This window comes from Anser cygnoides, chromosome 24, assembly GCF_040182565.1.
Source record: "Anser cygnoides isolate HZ-2024a breed goose chromosome 24, Taihu_goose_T2T_genome, whole genome shotgun sequence".
Taxonomy (NCBI): domain Eukaryota; kingdom Metazoa; phylum Chordata; class Aves; order Anseriformes; family Anatidae; genus Anser; species Anser cygnoides.
This window is the reverse complement of record NC_089896.1, coordinates 1,704,653-1,723,505: the sequence shown is the minus strand read 5'-3', so window position 1 is coordinate 1,723,505 and position 18,853 is coordinate 1,704,653. Positions and strand designations below refer to the sequence as shown.

Sequence of the window (18,853 nt, the reverse complement as noted above, 5' to 3'; positions counted from 1 at the left end):
TTAAATTAATGGGGGGGTTGGGGGGGGTTGGGGGGGGGGTTGGTTTGCTAAAACCGAAATCCCACCTCTTGCAGAATGCTTTCTTGCCGTGCCAGGGCTGCTCAGCTAAAACTTTGCAGCCCGAGCCTTAGTTTGATGGGAAGCACTTACCAGAGCCGCTCGCTGCGTGCCATTAACCCTCGCACACCGCCGCCCGGGACCGAAACTGTTAATACCCGAAATCAGTGGAAACCAATTCAGCCCTGATCAGGAGCGGCCATGCAGCTCCCTGAATCGCATCCAGCAGCTGTTCATTTTTATAATGACTGTGCATTTATCCAAGAGCCGAGTGGCAAGTTCTCTGTTTATTATTATTCCCCCCAGAGGAGGAGGGGGGGGGGAATCCTATTAAAAAAAATCTATAATAATATTAACGTAGAAGGGCTGCTAATGCAAACCACATCTCCCCCTTGCTCCAACTGTGCCACTGCTGCCGCTTTATTAATTTATTTGTGCTGCGGGTGACGGTCCTCCAGAAGTGATAATTGGTGCACTGTATCTTTAAAAGGTTAAAACCCTTTTCAAAAAGGCCCAGACTCATAGTGGGAAAAGACAAGAGAGGCTTTGGCTGGCTTTGGATCCAGAAAACAGCTGCTGATTAGAGTCTGCGTCTTCGGGCTGAATTTATTACATATTTTTCAGCAGCAGGGATTCTAGGAGGAAGCTTCCGTTTGGGTTTCTCGAGCGTGGTTTATTTTTATTCAGAGGAATAACAGAGGAAGGATTTGTTCCGGCTGGAGCATGCTCACAACCTGCAAGATCTCCCATTATTAAACTGCCTACTTTGGGGCTTTAATGTACATGTGTTTTTTTTTTTTTTTTTATTAGCGTTATTATTATTTGGCAGCGTGCATCTCTCTATATTTTTAATAATTTATTTTGAAAGGAAGCTGATCTCATAATGAGCTTTCTCCTTCCTCACTTGAAACAGGTGCTAATGAAAGAATGCAAATAGCACCGGCTGAGCCGAACATTTCATAAAGACGGGAACAGCCCCCGACCCCAGCCAGCCCCGGATCCGCTGCCGGCACCCACCGAAGGTAGGCACTGGGGTGATTTTTTGTTCGTTGCGTGCGCGTTTGCAGATGGTCCAGTCCCCCCCCGTACTGCGGGTGCACGAGCCAGATTCCATTTTGCCTCTGCTTCCCCCCGAAAGGTGTCAGGTTGCTGCTGCGTGTGTATATATATATACATACGATGCGTGTGTGTGTGTGTGTACGTCCCCGGGTGCCGGATTTGGCCACTGGGCAGGCGATGGGCGAGCTCCCCAGCCGAGGTAACCTCAGCGGTGTCACGGGCGCGCAGCCGCCCCGTAACCCTGTCCTCGCCGCGACTCCGCCGCCCGCTCCGGCTTCCTTCGCCCTCCCTGTCGCATGAATTTATCGTCCGTTGACAGCAACTTCATTTTCTCCCGGTGTGCGTGGGTTGTCGGTATTTCTCGCGCCGTGCAGGTCCGGCGTGGGGCTGCTCCGTGGGGAGCCCCGTCCTCCCAGGGCGATGCTGGGCGGCCCTGCTCCCCTTCCTATCGCCCACGTATAGCCAAGCCACCGTTACCTGATGCTACAGCATATATACGTACATTTTTATTTATTTTTTTAATATTGCGACCCCTATTTTAACATATCCCCGAATACCTTCCTGCCTGCACAAAGCCTTTCTCTTTTCCCTCTGCTTAATTTTATTTGCGTGCGCTTGGTGGTGGCATCCGGGCAGCGCTGGGATGTTCTCCTCAGAGGTTTGTCCTTTGCTGGCAGCTGGAGTTTTTCCCCCGGCCGCAGCAGCCCTGTGCTGTACCTGGCTCTGGTTCTCGCTCAGGCTCCGGGTTTTCTGCTGTGGCTTCCCCCAGCTGCAAGCTGGGGCTTGCAGCAGGGACTGCAGTGGCCTCTCCGGTGGCCAAATCCTGCCCGCGCTGGGATCATCCAGCCCTGTGAACCTCCGAGGGCAGAAATCAGGCCTTTGTCTGGAAGTTTGTGTTTATATCTCGGTGTATTTAAGTGTGTTTGTGAGCAAGGTATTTCTATTATGTCTGTGTGCAACATTATTTGCAGTTTTTTGTTGTTGTTGTTTTTTTTTTTTGCTTGGCTGTTAAGGAAAGGGTCTGCAAAAAGTTTACCCCTGATTAATTGTGCAAACTGAGAGTGGGCAGCACATGAAATAAAATACTTATTTTATATAAACAACCCCTTGAGGCTTCCTAGAAAGAGAACTTGTGAATATTTAACCTGACAGATATAAAGTAATCAAACCTGAATATGCAGTCTGCTCTCCCCCTCCTCCCTTCTTCTAAAGGCAAATATTTTTAATTTGAGTTTGATGTGGGGCGCAGGCAGAAGAATATGATTTTAAATATGATTAAAATATGCTTTTGACCCAGTGGTAAGGAAATACTCCTCTAAGCCTGGTTTTTGGCTGTATTTGCTCACGAGGACAGGCAGAGGTGGCAGAAAGGCCCCTGTCCCTGGGGTTTTGTCTGATGCCCCGCTGTGAGCATCTCCCTGCCTGCCTCATCCTCCCGGGCATCCAGAAATGGCAAATCCAGTGAGAGGGAAGCAGGTATTTAATCCCCCAGATCTCATGCTCCCTCGTGCCGAGCCAGCGATGCTCATCTCTTGCCAGTTTTGGTGCTGTACCGACGAACCCAATGCTGCGCTAGTTTTTTTTTCTTCTTTTTGGAGATTTGTTTCTAATCAAGTGGATGCAATTCCTCCCAGCTGCAATGAAACACAGGGGGGTTGGTCTTTATTTCTTCCCCTTGGCTAGCCTGCTTGCTTTGTGGGTTTTCTGCGGGGTGGTGCCATGCAGGAGAGCGCTGCTGGTCTCCGGCCCCAAGCTTGCTGAGGTTGGCAGTGGTCATCAGCGCTGGTGGGAAATGGTTTGGATGAGAAGGCTCCTGAGAAAAAGCCCAAACAGGCAGGGGACTCAGGAGGGGGAGGAAGGGGAGGTGGCTTCTTTCCTACTAAATCATCTCCAAACATTGCCTCATCGCGGTGTCGGGCACCAGCTCCTGCTCTGGGGCCACAAAAAGCCTTCGTGCGTTGCATTGCCCAACCCTCCCTCCCAGCAGCGTTCGCAGGACGCAGCGGATTTGGTCTCCTGCTGCAAAGAGCCAGCGTGCTCCTCTGCAGATCTGGCTGCAGCTGAGCACCACGTGGAGCTGCTCTTTTAGGGAGTCTCTGTAGTACCTTGGGACCGGTGGGAGCTGGCGGCCCTGCGTCAATCCGCCTTGTATTCTTTCATCACCTCCCAAGAAGGGGAAGTGAAACTCAAGGGCAGAGACTGTCACTCCCCGCGGAGCCCCGGTCACCCGCTAGTATCGTGCTCACAAAGGAAGCTGTTAATTATTTTGCTGGAAATAGTTGTAAAACTTCTGTAAATGTACGTGACGTGGAAGGCTGTGGCTTGCAAATGGGTTTTCCAGCGTCTTGGTTCATTTCTGGAAAACGTGGCTGGCCTGTTCAGTCGAGTTGTGCGATGGGGATATTGCTGCCGATAGCTGTGGGTGGGCCTCACGGACCCCTCGAGGGCTCCTTGGGTACGCTTTAGTTCTGGATTTCCAACCGGCCCTGGGCTGGCTCAGCAATTACCAAAAATCTCAGCGATCTCTGTTCATGACACGGAACTAACCGGTAAGGAAGGTGCCAGGGGAGCAGTAACCCAATGCTGACCTAAACCCAGCATCTTCAGTTGGACCAGCTGGGAGAGAGCCCCGCTGCCTTGCGCTGGTAGGAGCGCAAACCGCGCTAGGCTTGTTTGTGGCTAAAAGAAATCTCCTTTCTCCATGTAAAGTTAAATATCTGCAGCTGGCTCGGCTGAGGCAGACGTATGATGCCGGTTAGGATGGATGCACCAAGGATCTGTACATCCCAGCACGCTGATCTGCTTGATGGCTTAAAGGTGCACGTCGTTATCTGAGGGCCATCAGGTTGAGGGCGGGTCGGTGCTTATCCGTGTTTAGCTGTATTACTGGTCTCGCTGCAAAAGGGGTGGCACAACTCATAGCCCCGATCTCTTTTAGTTCTTTAAAAAGCTTGGAGGCTTTTATTTCAAGAACGGAAATGTACCAGCTATGTAAGTCATGGATTTGCTCGACTCTGATCTCAGTGGTGAACTGAGGTGGGGGGGGGGGGGGGGGGGGAAAGCAGCGTGGCCTTTTTTTGTTCCCATTTAACCTTTCCGTGTCTTACTTTCTCTGCTGTGTGGGAAACGGGGGGGGGGGGGGGGGGGAGCGGGGAGTCATTTGGCCAAGATCTCAGCGTGGGTCCCTGGCAGACTGAAAATACAAGTAATAAGTTGTGACTCTAAGCTCCGACTGCAGCCAGCAGCGCTCGCTCGCTTTTGTTTTTTCAGATGAGTGTTTGCTGGGCAGGCACTGGTGCCAGAGGAAAATGCACGGGGCGGGGGGGGGGAACGTGTCTCTCGCTGTACAGACACTCCACGTGGTTCGATGCGGTTTGCGCAGATGATGCTGCGAGCAGCAGGAGCAGCCCTGGCTCCTGGGGTTGCGGTGGGGTCTGGGCTGTCGGGAGGTGAATGCGGCGACCGGTTGCTGTTACCCAGATCTTGAATAACCGCGTGTGCTGTGGCCAGCTCGGGGGCTCGGCGAGCCGCGTGTGAAAGCCCTCGTAGCCGAGGGATGCGGGACGCTGCTGGTGTCCCCCGAGAGCAGAGGGAGGGGGAGCCCCAGAAGGAGCTGCTGGGACGGCTCCTGCTGGGGCTGGATGTCTCGCTGTGGCCCAGGACGCCCTAATGACCCCGACCCCAATGGTCCTGGCGGATGAGCCTCCCTCACCCTGCAGCTGGATGATCCCACAGCCCCGCCGCCCCAGGGCCCCCCAGGGGGGAATCCCGCGGGGCTTTGGATGTGTCGAGCACCCTCGCAGACGCCCCAGATGTTTTACAGCTGGGACAGAAACGTGACGGAGAGACCGCCCCCCGCTCGCTTCCCCTCCCAAGTGCCATCTCGGCATTGTGGCAGCTCCTGATGGGGGATGCGCGGGCATCTTCTAAAGGAGCTTGGTCGATAAAATCTGGCTGGGGAGACAAGCGCGGGTGGCTGGGCCGTCTCCCACATCCCTGGAGGAAGGGCCCAGGGCTGCTGCTGACTCATGGCCCCCGTTTGGGGGCTGCCAGTAAAAAGGAGTGAGTAAACCCTGATGTAACGAGTAATCTGCTGAAAATAAGTCACCGCAGAATTTATCATTCTGTTAAAGTGCGAACGAGAAAGGCGAGCGCTGCGTGTAATGATGTCAGGGATGATCTCAGAGTCCTTCAAAACACACCTCCGCTATAAACAAAACTTTTAACTCCTCCCCCCACCCCTTTTTTTTAGGTGCCTTTTGAGTTGAAGCATATTTTATGTACCCCGGCGGGCATTCCTGCTGAATGATGAATTTGAAATCAAAAGGTCTAGAAGGTTTGAAATAAGCAAAGGAAAAACTGGTAAGGAGGTGCGGTTGGAGCTCCTGTGGTCTTCCAAATAAATGGTCCTGTGTGGAAGGACAGAGCCCTGTCCTACACCCTCCATTTCCAAGCCATGTGCAACCCTCACAAGCCACTTCCCATTTCCCCATAAGATTTAGTTGCCCAAACCACACTCATTAGCCCTCATCGCTCTCCCTGGGGACTCTGCCTGATCCCGTGCTGGCTGTCACAGACAGGACCGCAGTCCTGAATGCTGCAGGTGGGTTCCCGTGCTGACATCCTGGCTTTGGTTGCTTAGAACTCATATTTTCACCTGGATTTATTAATTTATTTTTGGTCCTGGCAGCGTAGTGAATTTTTATGGGGGAGAGAAAATTATCGAGCCAACCAGGCTGTTTTTGTTTTTAATGGCTGTACAAGAGCCAGGTTTCTCCAGAAAACTCTTCTCTGCATTTGCTAGAAATGAATACAGCGTGCGACCCGGCACGGCTGGGACGTCTCCAGTAAGCGTGGGCAACTTCTGATAGCTGCATTTGGTTATAACTCGAACTCGTCAGGCAGTAATGATGTACGGTGGAAAAAAGCGTGCTGCCTAGCAAAGGCAGGAGAGGTGCTGCGCGCGCCTGGAAGGCTGAAGGAAAATATTTAGGGTGGCTTCCTGCCTCGAACGAGAGGCGGTGCGGTGCCACGAGAAGGGCAGCAAGAGCACCCGCTGCAGGGGGTGAGTGAAAACTGCTCTGGGGCCAGATCCGGATGGGGCGTGCGGCTCGCAGGGTGCACAGGGGCACCGCTGGCAGACCTTAAATAGATAAATAGGGTCACAGATGGAAGGTGGTGTGTTTGTAACGAGCGAGTTGCTTTTAGGAGTGCTGGATGTGTACTTCGGTGATGTGAGTGAGGGCGTGCTTTCCAGTAGGGGCAGAAAATGTGTTTACTGGGTTATGCTGTGCAATAAGAAGTAATGGGATTGTTTTGTTTCCTTGTGAAGCCATGGCACTGGAGTGGCATGGAAGCAAAAGTCCCGTTGTAAGCTGTGCTCCTCGTTTGCATGCTGTATGAAGTTCTTCCTCCTCCTCGTTGCCCTTGCACGTCCACAAAGCCAGACACACGTGTGTGCCCTCCCCAGGGGCCGAGCGCTGCCGCCAGCAGTGGGGATGCTTGCGCTGATGTTTCCCCAGCTCCCTCGTGGTTTCCCTGCGCTACAGGCAGATTAAGGCAAGCAATTGGGGTTTTTACAGAAATGCATCACGCTGCAAAGCAAAAACATTTTGCTGCTGCCTGGGGAGCTGCCCCACCTGTGTGAGGGTAGAGCTGTTTGGGGATGGATACTGGGAAAATGCAAAGGGCAGTGGTACGGGTGGCTGGATCAGAGCTAGGGTTAGTATTAGTCGTCCTGGTGTGAGCCCCCTGGCATGACTTCCAGCCACTCTTCTTTCTTTCTGTACCTTTGTCTTGCACCAGTAAATGGGATAATGTCTGTCTGCATGTTATGGCCCCTTAGGGAAGGGCTGAGGCTCTTGCTGTCTGTGTCCAGATCCCGGTCCCTTTGTGGGATCCTGGTCTTGGGAGATTCCAGGGTGCTTTGTAATACAGAGTAGGTTACAAAAACAAAGGAGATGCCCTTCCATGAATTGTGCAAAAAGTTTATTTTGCAGGGATGGGCTGTGTACATGGGGGTAATGCAGAGAAAAGCTCTGTCCTCGCTTCACCTCTTACTGGTACCGTTTGTATTTCCATGCTCCAATGGGAACAGCTTTGTCAACTGGTGGGGACCGATGCTCCCAAACGCTGGTAATGTAAATAGCAGCAGACCTAGAAAGAGTTCTGCAAAACAAACTTGCTTGGGGAGTACCAGGAAGGTAGCTAAATCCCCCAAACACTTAATTTTCAAGAAATATAGCTTATTAATGAATACAGGAATGAGACAAGTTATGGTAAAAGCTAAGCAAAGGTTCTGATTTTTGTGCCTGCGGCTGTCAGGACCTCTGTTCCTCTTGCCATTGAAATATCGGGGGACTATGGGGTGATTTACCCCCTGGGTAAATCTGCCCATTGGTTCTGGTGCTGCCTTGCACCTCCCAGCACTGTGTCCTGGTGTGGTGCTATTGCTTGCGAAGATTTTGCACATCACAGGATGGTCCTCAGACAGACGGCTGCCGAAGGAAGCTGTAGGATAGGTTTCTGTTGCTATTTTTGTCAGCATTTATATGTTTCTTAGTCATTTTTGCTCAGAGTTTGCCATTGCAAAAGCTGCTTGGGGTCCAAAGTAGTGTAGTCCCAGACCAAAAATGCATATTGGGATGAATAACTTGATTATGAAAAATCTTATTTAGTTCTGCTTGGCTGAATAACCATAAAATGAACCCGGTACTCAACAGTGATCGGCAAAGGGGGCACGTGGGGAGGATACTCGCATTGATATTGCATGAAGGTTGCAAAGTTAAGCAATCAAAAAAAAAAAAGGAATAAATAAGTATTAGGTTGAACAAGTAATCTTAACTTCCCTTTGTGTGAGTGGTGGTTATCAGATAGAACGCAATCTTGTGTTATTTACAACTTTCAATAAATAGATATCTAAGATAAGCTTGATCGTGTAATTAAAGACTTTTGACACACGGCCAGATGCTCTGCCTTTATGTTTGTGTAAATGAGAGCAGGGGGTGGCTGTGTACCGCAGTGCCTGCGCTCAAGTGGCTTTAAAAAAAAAAAAAGAGGCTCTTTGTCCCAATGTGACTGCGTTTTGTGCGTCTAGATGGTACAGAGGGATGGGACTGTCCCCTCTGCGGGGCAGAAAGGGAAACTGAAAATTGGAAAGATAACATCTGAGTGGCTGAAGGAGGCCAGGTCTGGCTTTGCAACTGTTTATGAAAGGTGTGCCCTCAAGCAGGAGCATTGCCCTGATTTTCCAGGCAGTGTTTCGGGAAGGAAATCGAAGCTCCCTGGGGGACAGGCGGTGACTCCGTCCTTGCGGCTGAGCTCCAGGAGCTGGGGCTCTGCTCTGGGCTCCTGATCTCAGAGGCTGGGGGGCGTTAGGGTTGTTCTGAGTCCATTTGCAAAGACCCAGGAGAGGGGAGTGGGATCTGTCCTGGCCTCCTGGAAGAGCTACGCTGGCTGCACGGGTTCCAGCACCCATTGCAGTCCAGAGGGATTGCTCGAGGTAAGGACCTGCGTGGCAAATGGGGTCTTGTCACTGAGCACCCCATGGGCACCTTGGATTTCATACCCCCAAACAGACCTGCAGTGGCTGTAATCCTAAGAAAAGTGTGGCAAGGGACACTAACGTTGGTACAGAGGTGGGAATCAGAGTACTGGAAAGAGGGAGAGGCCAGCCGAGTTTATAGGGTTTACATGCTGTCACGTTCTTTGCTTTTTCTTAACAGGGAGGAATTGTTGCCTTAAGTTTCATGAAATTTCCTATGGAACATTTTTTTTTCCTAAAGATGACGGAGGTCTCGGTGCTTTAACTAGGGTGTGCTGCTCCCAGAACCCGAACTTATGCCAACAGAAATCTTCTGTGAACTCAGTATTTGTAGACTTAGCACCGACTGACTTTGACTTGGAGTGTTGCAAACAAAATTTTATTCCTGTGTGTATATTTCTGTATTTGTACCAGACCCGTGAAGCGGTATGACTAGCTCCAGCAAATAACCCCACTTGTTTTTGGGGAATGCTTTTAGCAGTCTAAACCTTTCTAAAACCTTAAAGCCACATAAGCAGCTTAAACCAATCTAAAGCCTTAGATCGTTTTAAACAGCTTGTGCCAATAGAAAGACTTAGATTATTTTAAATACCTTAAACAGATCTAAAGCTTTACTGAAAGAATTTGGCCAGTCTCAGATTTGGTTGTTTATTTGATTTGATTTCATGGGTGTGTTGGTCATCCTTCGGCGACTCTGCCTAACCACGGCTCTGGAAGACGCCTGGATTTTCTGTCTTGTGATGTCTACGTTTGGGGTATTTGAAGAGTTGACAAGTGAACATAAGTAAATCCTGACTCTGTAACCTTAACTCTGCCCTCGGGTTATGATCATCGGTAATTTCTGTATGCCGTTCCAGGTTATTTTGGCTAAATATACATCTAATTTGCAGGAGAAAAATAAATTCTATTACACCAATTAAGGATTTTCAAAGAATCATGGTGGCCTGAATTGCCCTTTGCAGCCTGGATTCTTATGACTTGCTTATGTAGCTTTGAAAATCCCATCTTAAGATGTGGTAGCTTAATTAAACCCCTTTAAAAACGTACATAAATGGAGGAATGAGTCCAGACTGCGACTTTTGTTAATTTGGACATTCTCTAATTATTGCGGGCTTTGTACTACAGCATCCTCATGGTGTTAATGTAGGATCTAATGCTTCCTTCACTTTGCAAGGGGAAATTATAAGTAATTCAGGCTCAGAGCTGGGGGCTCTTGCTTTTGTTTTTCATAATTTAAATGAGGTGGAGTTTCACTCCCACGCCAGCCAGCCCTGAAAGGCCGAGTTGTTTGCTTTCCCTTGGAGCACAATGGCACCGAAGCCTTTCTGCTCCAATCAAAAGGTGAAGCAGCAGTGTCGCCAGGAATTATTTTTCTAGAAAATATGAAAATAATAGTACTAGAGACAGAGGAGGATATCGTCGGTGAAATTTTCTGCTCGGGCTCCTTAACCAAGAGAAGGAGCTGACGCACTTCTCCTGTGCTGCGTGCTCGGCTGGGAGGTTGCAGCCTGCACGCCAGAGCCGTTTCTGCTCATTTCAGCACTTTGAGCTGGCACGTCGCTCAGATCCCACTTGCACCCTCGATGCTTTGGCCGTTCAGTGAAATTTATCTTTACCGTGGGCACCGTGGCGAAGTTTGCGTTAAACCGCGTGGGTTTTCGTGACGATGCATGCAAGGTAGTGTTAACCTAAAGCTCTGTTCTCACTGTATAGAGCGGTAGGATTGGAACAGACCCAAGTAAATTAGAGATGAAAACGTGGCAGCTCATGGAAAAGACTAACCTGGAGCAAACCTGGCACGTCCATGCCTTGTCCTGAAGAGCTCTGCCATGTGCACTATCTGATTTTTGATCTCTGCTCCGTATAATTAAAGCAGACGCATGCAGATCTGACACTGAGGCAGTGTTTTAGGACTTACAGGTATTATAACTGCTTTAACTCGTAAAAAGCTTTAGAAAACTAAGAAAAAGTTTCAGTTTCATTTTTAGATATGGCTGTTTCTTTCAGGCTCAAGTGTTAGATTGCTAGCAGGTTATTCACAGTGCGGCTGCTAATAAGTTCTGGTCTCCTGCAATTTATTCACATAATAAATTAATATATTTATTATTCATAGAAATAGTTGGTGAGTGCTTGCTTGAAGGTGAACTGCTTTTTCTTTCAACTTGCCAAGCTCTGGATTCTCTTGTGGATGGTACCATTCATACTTAAAGCAAGAAGCCTGACTGCTACCCCAGTATCTATGAGAATATCTGATGGAAAACTCTGGGATTTTACAGAACGCCTATTTTTTAAAGTAAGTTACCAAAAAAAAAGAAAAGAAAACACCATTAAAGGCCTACAGAAACTCCTGGGGGTTGCGCAGTGCTGGAGATCTCACTCCAAGCCTGGCTCGAGCAGCTCACGCTGGGTGCTGCTCTCTAGTACACGATAAATAAAGTTCCTTTCCTCTCTTAGAATATCTGGCCCAAGTTGCTCAGGATGAAGTTTGCTAGAAATGTAAACAGGCTGCAGCTGGGTAAACCGCTGCCGAATCAGGGTGGAGAGCAGAGCAGCCTTTTAAATCTAATTCTTTCTTTTTTTTTTTTCTTTTTTTTTCTTTTTTTTTCTTTTTTTTTTTTCCCCCATCTATAACCTGTTGACGGGGACTGTGATTGCTTCTGCAGGCTTACGGCAGTGTCGTGGATCTTTGTACCCATGGCCCCAGTGCCTGTGTCTGGCCGGGTGAAATGGGGCGAGCAGGTTGCTGTTGGGTTTCCTCCTGCTTGGGCAGGAGCAAGGGCTAGTTCTGGAGCCGGTGGAAAAACCGTGAAGCCAAGTGGATTCCTCGTCCGTGACAGCTTGGAGCAGGGACTGTTTTTTACCTAGCTTAGACACTTTTACCTTTAAAAACAAACAAACAAACAAAAATACAACAAAACCCTCTTGCTTTGCTGCAAGCGCCCGAGTGCACCCGGCTCTGCTTACCTCCGCCTGGAGGCTCGAAGCAAAGCAGCCAGAGCAGCTGCTCCCTAGGGCAGCCTCTTGCTCTGAGCTGCCCGTCCCGTGTTCTCTGCCATTCACAGCATCAGCTCCTGAAGCTGCTTACTGAAAGAAAAACAAGAGCGAGATCTCCTCTTCTCCCTTGGATGTTTCCCAGCCCCTCTCCCAGTTGCTGGGGCAGGCACCCCCCCTAGCTGCAGGGAGCCCCCCCTGCGTGTAACAGGCCTGGGGTGCGGGTGGCTGCAGGGCAGGGAGCTCTGCAGGACGCTGCAGGACACCCAGGGCTTGCACCTTTCCTATCGTCACCTCCCGGTGAGAAAACAGAAATAAACTGCTGGCTCCTCCGCTGTCATTCACAGCCGGAGTGGGGAATAACTGCCAATTCTGGCTAAAGGGAGAATTAAATTGATTTAATATAAACCGTGGCGAAGCGGCTGTGAGCATTTCATGGAAACGCCCCCGGCTGCTGTGTGCCACCCCAGCGCGCCTGGCAGCCTCCGTGTCCCCTGCTTTGCTTTGGGGCCATCGCCCTGCCGGGTGGGACCCCAAAAGTGGGAATGAATGCAGGTGGACTGGGTTTGGCACAAGCGTTGTTCACTTCTGTGCTGGCCTCATGGGATGCCGAGAGTAATTTTGGGGTACGCGGGGTCCTAGCAGCGAGCCCAGCTGCCTGGTGGAGGCCGAGCTGTCCCCGGTTCTCCAGCTCTCCCCGGTTTGCTCCTGCTCTCAGACCGCAGCGGCACAAACAGGTCGGCGTTGATTCACCCAGCAACTGCATCTTCCTTGGAAAGGGCCCTGATTTCGGAAAGCATCGCCATCCAGGACAGCGTTGAAGCATGTGCCTGCCTGTAAGCGTGCGTTTAATTGCCATCCCGGAGACCATGGTATTTAATCACCATCCTCGATGTTTTTTCTGATTCGGGGCCAGTGTTGGCATCCTGCAGGTTGCAGCGCGGTGGGAAGAGCTGCCGGGGGTGGGTGCCGCATCTGTCCCGTGCGGAGCGGCTGGGCGCCGTGTGAGTTATTGCCGATGAGGAAATAAGCGGTGTCATTTGTGTAGCAGTGTGTAGGGAAGGCAGCTTGGAGCTTGCTGGGAGAGAAAACAGCTGTGTCATTTAACGGGGTGAAGTGGTGAATAGGGTGCTAAAACGGGTGGCGTCTGTGGCAGCAGAGGCTTCGTAGCGTCGTTTGGTTTGGGTTGAGGATTAATGAACCTTTGCAGCTCTCAGCAGCTTGCTGAAATTCCTCCTCCTTGCTCACTTGGGATGCAGTCAGCAGCTCAGGGTTTCTTCCAGGCTTCCTAGAAAGCCCCGAAGTGCCACGCGTGCACGCAGAGGCGCGCGGAGCAGCGCACACGTGCGCACCTTCGGAAGCACCGCGCGAGGTGCAGAGCCGGGGCTTGCACCTGCGGGGCTGCTGACCACAGAAATCTGTGCAGAGCAGTGAGCGTGGCAGCAGAGCGCTTCCACTATCAGCCCAAACTCCTTTTCCTGCCTGGTAAAACCTGGGGACTTGCACGCTGTGTGCCAGGAGCCGCAGCAGGGTGTCCTGCAGCGGTAGGGGGAGGTCTGGGCTGCCATCGCCCCTGTGCCGCCAGCCCAGGCGTCCTGGCAGTGCGCCCCCCTCCTTTCCTTCCTGCCCTCACCGACAGCTTTGCTCTAGGGCCGTTTGCTCTCCAAACGCGGCTCTTTTGCAAAGCCTGCTAGTGCTGCAGTGGCGCCGTGCGTCGCACCCCTGGAGAAGTCCCTCCTGGCATGGGTTGGTGCCATCTCCTAAATACTTGTTACCTGTGGGGACGAGGATCTGCTGTGACGTGTCTCCAGGTCCCAGCACGAGTTGCTGCACCCCTCCAATTCTCTGGGATGCCCGCGATTGACTGTGTGACAGACTACAGATGTGTTTTTTGATTTTTTTTTTAAGCTAGATAAACTCATTAATGCTGCAACAGAGCTGCGGAGCCTGCGATGTGCGGGGCCCGGTGACAACCCTGGTACCCACTCCAGCAGACGTGAGCTCTGAGAAAATGAGCGTGTGTCAAAGCCCGTTACCTTGTTTTAATCCTTACGTGGAGGTGCGTGGTGCGTCTTCTGGTTCACCACGTCTTCTGAAGCCAAACGTTTGGTCGGTGTAGCAGAAAGGCTGTCAAAGACAGGGTCGAAAGCAGGGGACTGGCCTTACTGGTGTTGGACCATGGGGAATGAGCAGAGCCAAACAAATCCCGGTGTTACTGGGCCAGAGATGAAGACAAGAGCGAGTGGGCATGAATAAATGGAAGGTTTGGGCATGTCAGGAATTTAGGCGGAGTTTTTTATGCAGGGAGTCTGGTGTGAACCAAATTGCAGTGGGAACAATTAATATAAATTATTTTTAAAAGCGCTTGGACGTAAGGACAAACTCGAAGATTATGGCTGATAACTTCAAAGAGCAAAATCGCTCAATTTGCGTTTGATGTTGGCGGGGGGGGGAAGCGTTACCTGCTCATTTAACCTGGAAGGGAGTCGACTGGGGAGCGAGCATCCCAGGTCCCGCAGGAGGCCAGCTGGGTCTCCTCTTTAGGCTGCGGCATGAGACTGGGACAGAGAGGTCACTGTCACTGACGGGCAGCACTTCCAGAGCTGGTATCGACCTCAGGCCAGGAGCCTTGCAGGATCGGGGCTGTCCTGCAGATGCTGTGGTTTTTTTTTCCGCTGCAGGACGCTCTCGGTGCTCTCTGGCTGGCTGGGCCATGGCACGTCACGGGAGGCTCTGAGCGTTTAGCAGCACGGAGGGGGAAGAGCAGCGGTGCCGCCTGCCTGGCGGGGAGGTCCTCAGGGATTTACCCGCGCTCGGCTGCGATCTGGAAAAACTTCGGTTACCAAAAAAAATTAAAAAAAAAAAATAAAAAGGAGGAAGGGGGTGAAGGGCATAGAGGCATTATTTAATAATGATAAAATAACACAGCGCATTTGGCTCCTGCCCGTTTTAGAACGTGTGGCACCTCAGAGTCCCCCTTTGCTCGCCCAGCCCCGAAGGAGATGTGGTGCAGTGGTCACAGGAGTGCAGTGCCGTGTCTTTCCCCCCCACTTTTCCAGGCTTTTTGTCCCTTATACGAGACCTCCCTCAACTTCTCCTGGGAACGTGATGGGAGGGATTGTGTCCATTTTACAGCCGGACAACTGAGACCCCCAAGCAGCGGGACAGCAGTAGGGGCTGTGCAGCAGGGGCTGAGCTCACACCCCTGACTTACAACAAGTTTTTTTTAACCCAAGGATGCCTTTAACCTTTCCATGGAGGCAGGGCATGAGTTGTCCTCACAGCTCTGCTGTGGTCCCTCTGACCTTCTCTGCCGTTAGTCTGTAATAGACATTAAATGCAAGGGAAAACTGTCGTAGGGGTAACTCCACGTACGTGAAACAAAATGAAGCTCTGACTCTTTGGGTACAGTGGAAAGGGCTTGCCTCTCCCCTGCTTCTGTCGTTGTAGGTACGGCCCTAAGGAAAGCACGTAATCTTTTAATTATTGACCGCGTAACGCAGGGCAGAGTGACATTATTGTCAGTAATACAACACCGGGGGAGCTGCACGACTCTCTCTAATTTTCCGGTGAGCAAAGGGAGCCACGTGCAGCGCTGCGCTCCACCAGCCCTTTCCCCTGCAGCCTCCCACGCGCCTCCACGGTGCCCGCATCCCTCCCATCGCGTCAGCAATTAAGCCAAGTCTCGTAAACGAAGCTCTCTTCTCCCGTGGGTGACCTTGCTATGAGCCGGCTTCACCTGTAGGGAGAACTCATTCTTCTGGGGCGGCGAGCGGGGTGTGCTCGGTGCCTGTGAGCGTGGGCAGCAGAAAGGGGTTTTTGGAGATGCCCCTCGCTGCCCGTTTGCCCATCTTTGGAGCACGTAGCTGGGAAGAATCAGAGAGAAAGTATGCCTATTTTTGAATTTTCGGCACTAGATGGAAGTTGTACCGTTCTGGACTGTGTTGGTGTTGGGTTTTCCAGGCAGCGTTGCCCGGAGGCCAGAGCAGACCCAGGGCTTTGCTGCCCATCCACGCGGTCATGGGCAGCTCCTCACCCGCAGAAAATAAAGCCTGAAGCAGGAGCCACGAGAGGCAGAAGGGAAAAACAAAGCAGGAAGGTTTAAGGGTTGCAAAGCAGCAGAGTTTTTTTCATTGAGTTTTGTAAGGTATTCTAGTGATAAAAGAGAGATTAGAGTTAAAAAAAATAAAATAAAATGTAGCATTGAAATAGGGGTGTTATTGTTGTAAGCAAGAGGCATCATAGTCCCAAACTGCGGCCGCAGCACCTCTGGGAAGTGTAACAAGTGCCAAGAAGACCTTGCTGGATGCTTAGGGAGAAACTCGGTGGAAGAATATAGTTCTGTATGGAAAGGAAAAGGGAAATAGCAATAAGCCTCTGGGTTTTCCCAGAAAAGTTTGTAAAGAATAGTCAAAAATCTCATTTCCTAAAACCACTGTCTTCTGACTAAAAGATTTGGCCCTTCTGCAGAGCGGTTTGTGTTAGTATGCCCATAGGTACGCTTTGAATTCGGATTTTTATTAAAATATTAATGTGGTGTAGAAAACCGTCATAATTTCCAGACAACTTTCTTCTAACCCCACAAGCAGTTAGTGCTTGCTTTCTCATCCTTTTCTGGCACATCACCCTATGTGACACTAAATACTGCTGCTTATTCTTACAAGCGCTGTAGTGTCCCTGGGATCTTAGGCACTTGGCTTCTGCTGTTGTGACACTGATTGCCAGTGGAGCAATTACACTTAATTTAAAAAAAAGGAAAAAAAAAAAAAAAGGAAAGAGAAAGAAAAAAGAAAAGCTTTTCTTTTTTTTTCCCCCTCTTTTAAATACCTAATGCTGTCCATGAGTGTTTTTTCCCACCACACCGTGCTTTTGCTCATTGAAACTGTTGCAAAATGAGGTAATAACCTGCCAGAGCAGAGTGGCGTATATATTTTTATGCTATTTCTTCCCAAAGTACAGGGCTGGAAGAAAAGAGAGGTAAAACTTTTTTGTTTCTTTCTTTAACATCCAGAAAGTTCCCCGTGTTTTTGTGCTGGAGGCACTGGCTGCTCCGAGGAAATAACCACAGCGGGCTTGTTGCAAGGGAAACTCAAATTGCCGCGGCGTGCTGGAGGAGTCGTTGTGGCTTACGCTGCATTCAAACCTCGCAAAGATGCGTTCGTTTAAATACAATTACTCGATCCATCCTCCAAATTACCACCACCGTGCGCTCCTGAAGGAGGCCTCGGCAAAAGCTTGTTGCTGAAGGGCGCTTCTGGAAGGAGCGCACGCTGCCTGCCAGGTACGGCGCGGGGCAGCAATTAGGCGCTCTGCCCGCATGCAAATGCGGGGCAGCGGTTACGCCTGCAGACTGCGACTGCCTGCTCCTGCCGGTGGGCATGGAGCTCCTTCCTGGCAAAGTAGGTCTCGAGCATCTGCAGGACTAATAAGCTAGAAAACAGGCCCTGGGGAAAGCCCCTCTCCCTCCCTCTTTTTTTTTTTTTCTTTTATATTTTTTTTTTTACTTTAGCGCACTGAGCAGAGATTTGCAAGACAAAACCGTTTGCTTTGCATTGTGCATTCTGTGTTGTCTCTGGCCTAGGTGGAAACACACCTGCCTGTGTTACCGTTTCCTGCAGCAGATGCAAATAGAGCATCCTCTCAGGAAAATGTTACATCCCTTAAAATAAACTCTGCTGCTCAGCGGCGCGTGTTGCCTCTGCTTTTGTGCTGGAATGCGCCTGCAAAAACAGAAAGCCACAGGACAGAAGCGCAGTTGCCCACCCGTAATAAAGAGAGGCTGCGCTCAGGCTCCCACCTTTTATTAAATTTTAGTGTGGGGTTGTTTGGGGGCAGTTGGGCTTTTGGGGTTTCCCTCCCTCTCCTTCCTTCTCCCCCCTCCTGCTCTGCTTCAGGGAGCCCCGTGCGTGGCTCTGTGCCTGCGAAGGGCACTGCAGCAGCGCTGCCTTTGGCTCGCTCTTGGCCGTGGGTCTGTCCTGCAGCAGGCAGAGGTCTCCCCAGCTTTCTGGGCTGGGACTGCCCGGATGCATGCGGCTCCTTTCCTGCAGAAAGCCCTGGTTGGAAAGAGTTAATAGGAAAAAAAAAAAAAAGTTATTGCTGAACAGGTCACAATTTCTCTTGCTTTTGGTTTCCTTGCCCCAGAGCCAGCCCATGTCTGGCACGCAGACCTTGAAACCTGCCTGGTGCTGGAGTTTCAGTCTCAGTTGATCAGATTGCCCTTGAAAGAAACCTCACTCGGTTTTGCAGAAAAACAGAGAGGAGGAGGAGAAGCGACTCCTTCATGTGGCTGCTGCGCTGGTGCAGCTCGGAGGCTGCATTCCTGCACATCCCATCTGCAGGGCCCCCGAGCAGCGGCTGGGCAGGAGGCAGCAGGGCTTGCTTTTTGGGCGTTTGTGGGGTTTTGTGGTCACTCACACTGCCTGCTGTGGCTGGAGCCCCGGTTCGCAGGGTGTAGACGCGAGGAGCGGTGTGCGGATGCTCAGGTTTTCTCGCCTGAAAAAGGGGTGGTTGAGTCATTGCAGAAGCTTTGCTATCTTTAAAATCGTAGATAGGACTTGCTACCAACCTCGATTCAAGACAGAAAGCTGATAAAGCAGACAAAACCTACCTGGAGGTCTCTGTGGGTCTCTGGAGGTGTTGGCTGGGTTTGGTTTTGATTTTAGTCGAACAACTTTCGGCCGTCGAGCGATGAAATGGTTGATACGGGGGCAGATGGATGTGCATGGGGATAAGGGTGAAGCAAAAGTTTCTTCAGGGGGTAGGCGAGGTCAGGCAGCTGGGCTGGAAATGAGAGGATGAGGAAGGGTGCTCAGCGACCCCATAACCCCGGGTGTCCACGGGACCCAGAGCGTGAGTGAGAGCCTGGGGGGCTCTGTGGGTGGGAGGGCACCAAAAAGGAGGTGCTAGGAGGGCCTGCTGGAAAAGGGGCCGAGCAGAACAACCACAATTAATGGAAATAACCGGCTTCAAGAGGCTGCCGACTCCCTGACGGGCAATCTGCCGCAGGGCCCTGCGTTTTTGGAAGCACCGGGGCAGGAGCTGAGCCTGGGTTACGTTGAAACGCACACGGCATCGCTCGGAGCTGCTCCGGGGGAGCAGGCAGGTGTGACTGTCACAGCACGTGTTTGTCTTGGCTTGGGAGCCTTGGAGAGGGGTACCGGGACATGCCTGCCCATGCGGGCAAGAATTCCCCTCGAGGCTTGC

General features: G+C 51.1%; 1 protein-coding gene across 19 annotated transcripts in view; it reads left to right on the top strand.

The window, feature by feature from the left end:
* Positions 1-18,853, top strand: part of HIVEP3 (HIVEP zinc finger 3) — a 292,513-nt gene that overhangs the window by 31,882 nt on the left and 241,778 nt on the right. For 9 of the 19 annotated variants that reach the window (XM_066982758.1, XM_066982757.1, XM_066982752.1 and 6 more), the window contains exon 2: positions 971-1,079. The gene's annotated coding sequence lies outside the window, so the exon portion shown is untranslated. The other 10 variants (XM_048073019.2, XM_048073015.2, XM_048073016.2 and 7 more) reach the window with 3 other exon arrangements.